Here is a 6,001-nt window from a genome sequence, read left to right as displayed (position 1 = left end):
GCATTCGGAGTGCAAACTTGCCAGCATGAACGTTGCCACTCGTGCCGATAGCAATTTCTGCGAAGCCCTGATTGCGTTATCGATTCGAAATCGTGTCGTTAGAAAATATTCGGCCAGCCGAAAATATCCTAGAAAAATTCTTACAGAACGTGAGAAGGCACAGGTTGGCAAAGTGAAGCGCAGTTAAATTATCGTTTATGATATCAGCTATGGCATTATCACTCGTTGCGTTTCTCGCGCTTCGTCGCTTAGATCGAAAACCGATAACAGGCCTGGATGCAGAGAGGTAAGAAGGTAATTGAGCGCCGCGACGGCGCGGCTGGGCGTCGCATTCTGGATTAAAGCTCCTCCTTCACCGTCTTGCCGATCTCTTCGCGCGATTTTGCGTCGCCTAACGTTCAATACATTCGATGCCTGCAGCGTTTCGATATTATAAAACCATTAACATCGACGGATAACGAGCCTCGCTTGCTTTCTTCGATATTATCATCCATGCTGCTCGCGCGTACACCAGTAACGACGATATTACATCGGCAAGAAGCGAACTACCGCCGTTTATAATGCCTTTTCAAAGACTTCAATATCATTATTTTACAATATTCAACGTATTATCATTTTTAACGAATAGAATATCTGGTATTCTTATAACTAAAACAAGAGAAATCCAAAGTAATCAGGAGAGGAAGCTGAAGTGTACGAGAAAGAAGATGGTAATTAAAATGATTGGATGCAGCAACGGGGACGGCAGTCGTGGTAAATTTATAGGTAAAATTACATTTCGGAAATGAATTGTTGGATGGCGCAATATTACGGCGAAACTCATTAAGTAGAACTTTTGGCAAAACCAAAGCAACCATTAGTAATACGCTTGATTCTCTATCTGGATTGGAAGCGGTTATTAAGTGAAATTCCCTCGGTCGAGCAAAGTTTCAGGGAGAATGAGAAACCACCGATGCAACGTAACGTTTCGTACGCGAAATTTCGCGCCGTTTAAGTATAATCGCGTCGCTGTAAAATTCGAAAACGTCCGCTTCGCGAAACAGGAAACGTATTTGCACGGAGTGTAACGGGACTTCATTGTTTTTACAATTCTGCCATTCGACGAGTACAACGAACAATGAGGCAGGTGAAAAATAGAAGAAGAACGCGAGCGTAAAACTGGAAATTGCATTTGGCGTATTTCGAATACGCTGCTGGAAACGAGATTTCACGCGTTCTACGGGTGTTCGATGTACACATGACTCGGCTCGTTTCGCAAATTTTCCTGTTCCATTTTTCTAGACAAATTGGCACATCAAGAGAAAAGGACAGCAATAATTTAACGTATTCACGCGACTATTTGAGCGAGATAATTGGTTCGATATGTAATGAAGAAGTCCTATCGCGAACAGCGTTTTAAAACTCGCTCGTTCTATGCTAAATTAATATTTGGTTTAAAAGGGGATACAAATTACAATATGAAATTTCTCTACGTCGTGAAATGGTCACTGTCTCTAATTACTTTCAGTGTATTATTACCAATGACCGCAATTTTCCCGCTGGGAAAAAGTACGAAGCCTCAGTTTTTCGTGGAAACGGAAAAACAGAAGCGTAGCTTCTACCTCGAAAAACATTGCCAGAGTCCTGGAGCGTCGCCGAATAGTCTCGACGATCATTTCCGAGTGGCGTTTACGAATTTGCACGGCGAACGACCAAACAACATCCTCGAGGAGCCCCAGATTCTCCGGAAGACAACCAAGCTCCCGTCTTTTCCGTATTCAGCGACGCGTGAAACGAGCACGATTGCAGGCTCCGTTTGTTTTCATGAGTGTACGACGTCGAAAGGGCGGAAAGGCAACGCGTCTCGTCAAGGGTTAAATCGATTTGCGTGCACACGATGCATCCTGTCGCTCGTTCGCATCCTTAAACCGGTAGTTTACACTTTTATTCGTCGACTACGTTTTTCCTCACTCGATGTGCAAAAGCGTTTTTCCACGGAATCCGTGTGTAAACCGTAGCTACAGGGACTGAAGAACGATGTAAGATTGGGAAAAACGAGGGACGAAGCAGGGACTACGAACACGATGAAACCTCGAAACGAGATGGAGAGAAAGACAGGAAATCTTGGGGAAGAAATCGAAATTGCAGGTTTTCGTCGAAATGCTGGACTGGTAGGACGTGACCGAATTGCCAGAATAAGGGACGGCGCGTGTTCCAGCGCCAAGATAAATAGGATATTCCGGGATAAATGCTTACCTACGTGCTTTCGAACGGTATCGAGTGTTCTCCGGGACCAGGTAGGATTCCTTGTTTCTCGCCAATCGAGAAATTTACCTACCAACACCCCCCGAGAGACACACCTTTTCTCTTCTAGTGTCTTCTGCGCGAGCAGAAGCATTAGCAAGTCGACATAGCGCGAATTAAATGAACCGAATAATTGCAGGCTACCAGTGCGAGACTCGTGAATCTCTTTTGCTGCTCGTCGTCCCCGTTCGGGGACGATTATCTCGAGCTTAAACGCCGGAAACGTTACAATCCGCGTGGAACGGAGCCGGAGATTCAGCCGGGAATTGAAGATTCGAATTTCTATTTTTCCATTTTCCAAAGGAATATTCCTTGGAAATGGTTTCGGTTCAACGACGCGACGCTACGCGGCGCGGGGAGTCAAGACGAGCAGCTTTAGGTATCGGCTTCGAGCGGACAGAAGGCAATTTATCGTCTTCTCTCGGTTCGCGAGAAAGAAAGGCACCGAGAACGGATGAACGGCCTCGAAAAAGATATTAATCAAAGAACTGCTTAGAAATTTCGTGCAGCGAAGTTTTTCACCGTTGCTCCGCGCAAAGCTTAGACGGACATTAATCAGCGGAATCTGACTGCAACGTCGAATCGACGGAGGAGCAAGGGAAAAAAGGGAGGTAGGATGAAGTTCTCTCGTTTATCATTCGATAGTCAACGAGTCGAATTTTGCTGGGAAACCCTTTTGGGAGTAGCAGCAGAAAGGAGACTCTTGACCGGCATCGAGTGACCTTACTCGTCACAATGCCAAAGTCACTAATGTCCCCGGGTAAAAACTGCGTCACGCCCATTCCCGATCCTTCAACGCGCTCGTCGAGCTGTGCTGTCAATCGCATGTTCTAGCGGAAGAGCAATTTTCAAGCGCAGTTCGATCATCGTTCCAGTCGAATCGCGAATAAACACCGATTTACACAATCTTTTCGAGTACCAAGTTTTTCCACCACCTTTGATAACAAGTTAAATACTGGCTCGAAGAGTTTCAAAATATTTAAGAATCTCTTCTCGATAATATCCAAGCATGGCCAAGCAAAGAAATTTCGTTAAGCATCGAACAGTGAATAGCGATAAAAGTTTCATCGATCGTTCAAAAAGCATTTTCCCGCGATGAAAGCTTCTCGGAGGGAGAGTAAAAGAGAGAGGCAGAGAGAGGAGAGAAGTCGCGGGGCCTAATTGCTTGATCGACAGGAACGTCGTTCGGACTTGGGCGGAGGAAAATTTCTCCTCGATCCTTCACTGTCGTCGTCAACGTCGCGTCAACAGCACTCCATTACGAGACCCGCGATGACGACAATGTTGGTGTTCCCTTTCCACCCTCTTTCGATCGATCTCGCTATTCCGGAACCTGTGCACTTTTAGCTTCTGCGTCTCTCAGCTTTGACAGGCAAATATGAGTACAGCTTAAATCTGTCAGGTTATCGACACGCGCGTGGAAAATCATAGACCAGTTATCCAACATTTCGATTTCCTTTTCCCTTTCCTTTACTTTACTTTATTTTAGATTCCTCGCTGCTCTAGATTCTAGACTCTAGATTCTAGATTCTAGATTTTCCTCGTGTTCTCTTAACCAACACTCGTAACCAAGCAAGTGGAAAAAGTTCGCTTAACGACTTAGCGAGTATCTGGCCACGGTTTTCGCGTAATTTCCAACGGGGAAAGCGCGTCTGGTAGCTGGGACACTTAAAAGAATGTAAAACGGGTATGAACCGGCTTAAAAATTAAAAGCGGCCTCCTCCCTGCGCTATCCCTACCGTTTCTCTGGCCGGAAAAACCAGCAACCGTCCGAGATTTCAATTATGAACGCGTTATCTTCACGCGGAGGGCGAGCGGGGAGGAAAGTTTTCCCATTAAAAGGAGCGCGCGACGATCGAAACGGATTACGCGGGCATTACCATGGAATCTCGCCGGTTGTTTTATGCTCTACCGACAAATGGAAAGTTTGCGAGCTGCGACGAGCACACTGTTGACTCTACTCTTATCGATCGTTTCGCGGTTGAAAGTTTTCCAACGCGTGTCGAACCATGCTCGAATCGTTTCAAAAGACTATCCCAAACTATGCCTTTTGGTAGGGAATGATCGCATCAACTGTTATCGAATCAGGAAAGGAAAGTTTTACAAACTTAGATTAGAACATCCCTGTTAATACCTGTAAAGAAGAAGATCAATCCCTATTTGCTTTTTCATTTTCCCCTCGAGGAAAGTGGTATGCGATGCTGAACACTATCCTCTCGTACAAATGCTTGTCTCGTGCATCGATCGAGAGATCTCGTAGCTCGAGTATTTGCAATTTAGATAGGGCAAGGTAGAGTGCAAACGACGCGACGCGACGCGACGCGACGCGACGGATCCAGAGCGCATCCCTGGCGCAAGGGTTTACGAAGCAGGGGCGCGAAAGGCCACCGAGAGACAAATGTTTCGGGGGGTGGTTGGTTGGTTGGTTGCTTGCTTGCAGGCGTCGCACGATGTTAAATAATCGCGTCGCCGGCACGTTTTCGCGTAACGAGGACGTTTATCAGGATCCAGCAACCGGGAACTGATTTACAAATAGGCCCCGAGAGAGAGGGGCAGCTCCTCATCCTCCTACAACGAGTTCTCGCTGCTCGTCCTTCCGCCACCCTCGTCATTTGCCCTCTTGCTCCGCACAGCCTGCCTCCTTCTGGCAGAGACGAATCAGCCTGAATTTTCGCGCCGCTGCGCTGCCTCGCTGGAGGACGTTCTCTGCGAGTCGAGTGCCGCTGCGAAACTCGTCGAGCCCACCCTGGGCGAAACTTTCACCCCTAGCGCAGTGAACACCTCTCGTTCGCGAAACGCATTCTGATAACGCGACGAGCGAAACACTTTTCACGTGTAAATTAGAATTCTACCACTGTCGACATGTATTTGCCTAACAATAAGTTGGCAAGTAACAAATATAATGTACGACGTAACAAGAATCTATTAAAGTTCCTGAGCTTCTCACTTTATTTACCATTTTACGTTCCATGAATTTCCTGCTCGATTGCACCACTTTCGATATTTATATTTCTGCCGGTCGGTGTTGCGAATCGTTTCCCGAATAGTCGTTAACCGGTTCTCGAGGAAAATGTATGCGCGGACGTGAACAGGAGCGGCCAGGTTCGATCGAAGAAAAGGAATATCGAAAGCGGTTGGAAAGCTCGTAATCTCTTTCGACCCGACGCGACGCGACGCGTTCTGAAGAAGAGTCCCGGGCTGCTCTCGTGGCAGACCGCGAGCAACAGAAACACATTAATTCGTTGGAATTTATATTCCATTCGTATTTTCGAGGACGAAGAGAAGTGGATGCTGCTTGTCTTTTCGTACTCGAAGGAGTTGGTCTAAGAAGTTGCCGCTTTCTCCCTTTCCTCCTTTCCCGCTCGTGGCGTCGTTACACAGCCCTTCTCTGGTTTTTCTTCCCCGGGGAAATCATTTTCATTTAAGATCGGCTACGACAACGCCAAGTCGAAGGCGAACTCTCGCTCTCGAATAAATTATTTCCCTGCCCGGTTCTCTCTTTATTCCTATCTCTCAACCGCTTGTTTCCTCTCTCTCTTCCTTCTTCCTTCTCTTAACGGGTCATGTTCTGCAAACGTCTTCGACGCCGAAGAAAAATACCCAAGGGAAAGGCTTTTTCCGGATGGCGCGGCGTTTCGCTTTCACCGCGAGACTCGCAAACACCGATGCCACACCGTCAAATGCACCACTGTCCATCTTTTGGCGGCTAGTTCCAATC

General features: G+C 46.9%; 1 protein-coding gene across 6 annotated transcripts in view; it reads right to left on the bottom strand.

Annotated features, from left to right (window-relative positions):
• LOC114880440 (farnesol dehydrogenase-like) overlaps positions 1 to 6,001 on the bottom strand; it is a 53,310-nt gene that overhangs the window by 27,843 nt on the left and 19,466 nt on the right. The gene's annotated exons all lie outside the window — the stretch shown is intronic.

The sequence above is a fragment of the Osmia bicornis genome, chromosome 5 (assembly GCF_907164935.1).
Source record: "Osmia bicornis bicornis chromosome 5, iOsmBic2.1, whole genome shotgun sequence".
NCBI lineage: Eukaryota > Metazoa > Arthropoda > Insecta > Hymenoptera > Megachilidae > Osmia > Osmia bicornis.
This window is presented reverse-complemented; position numbering and strand designations above follow the sequence as displayed.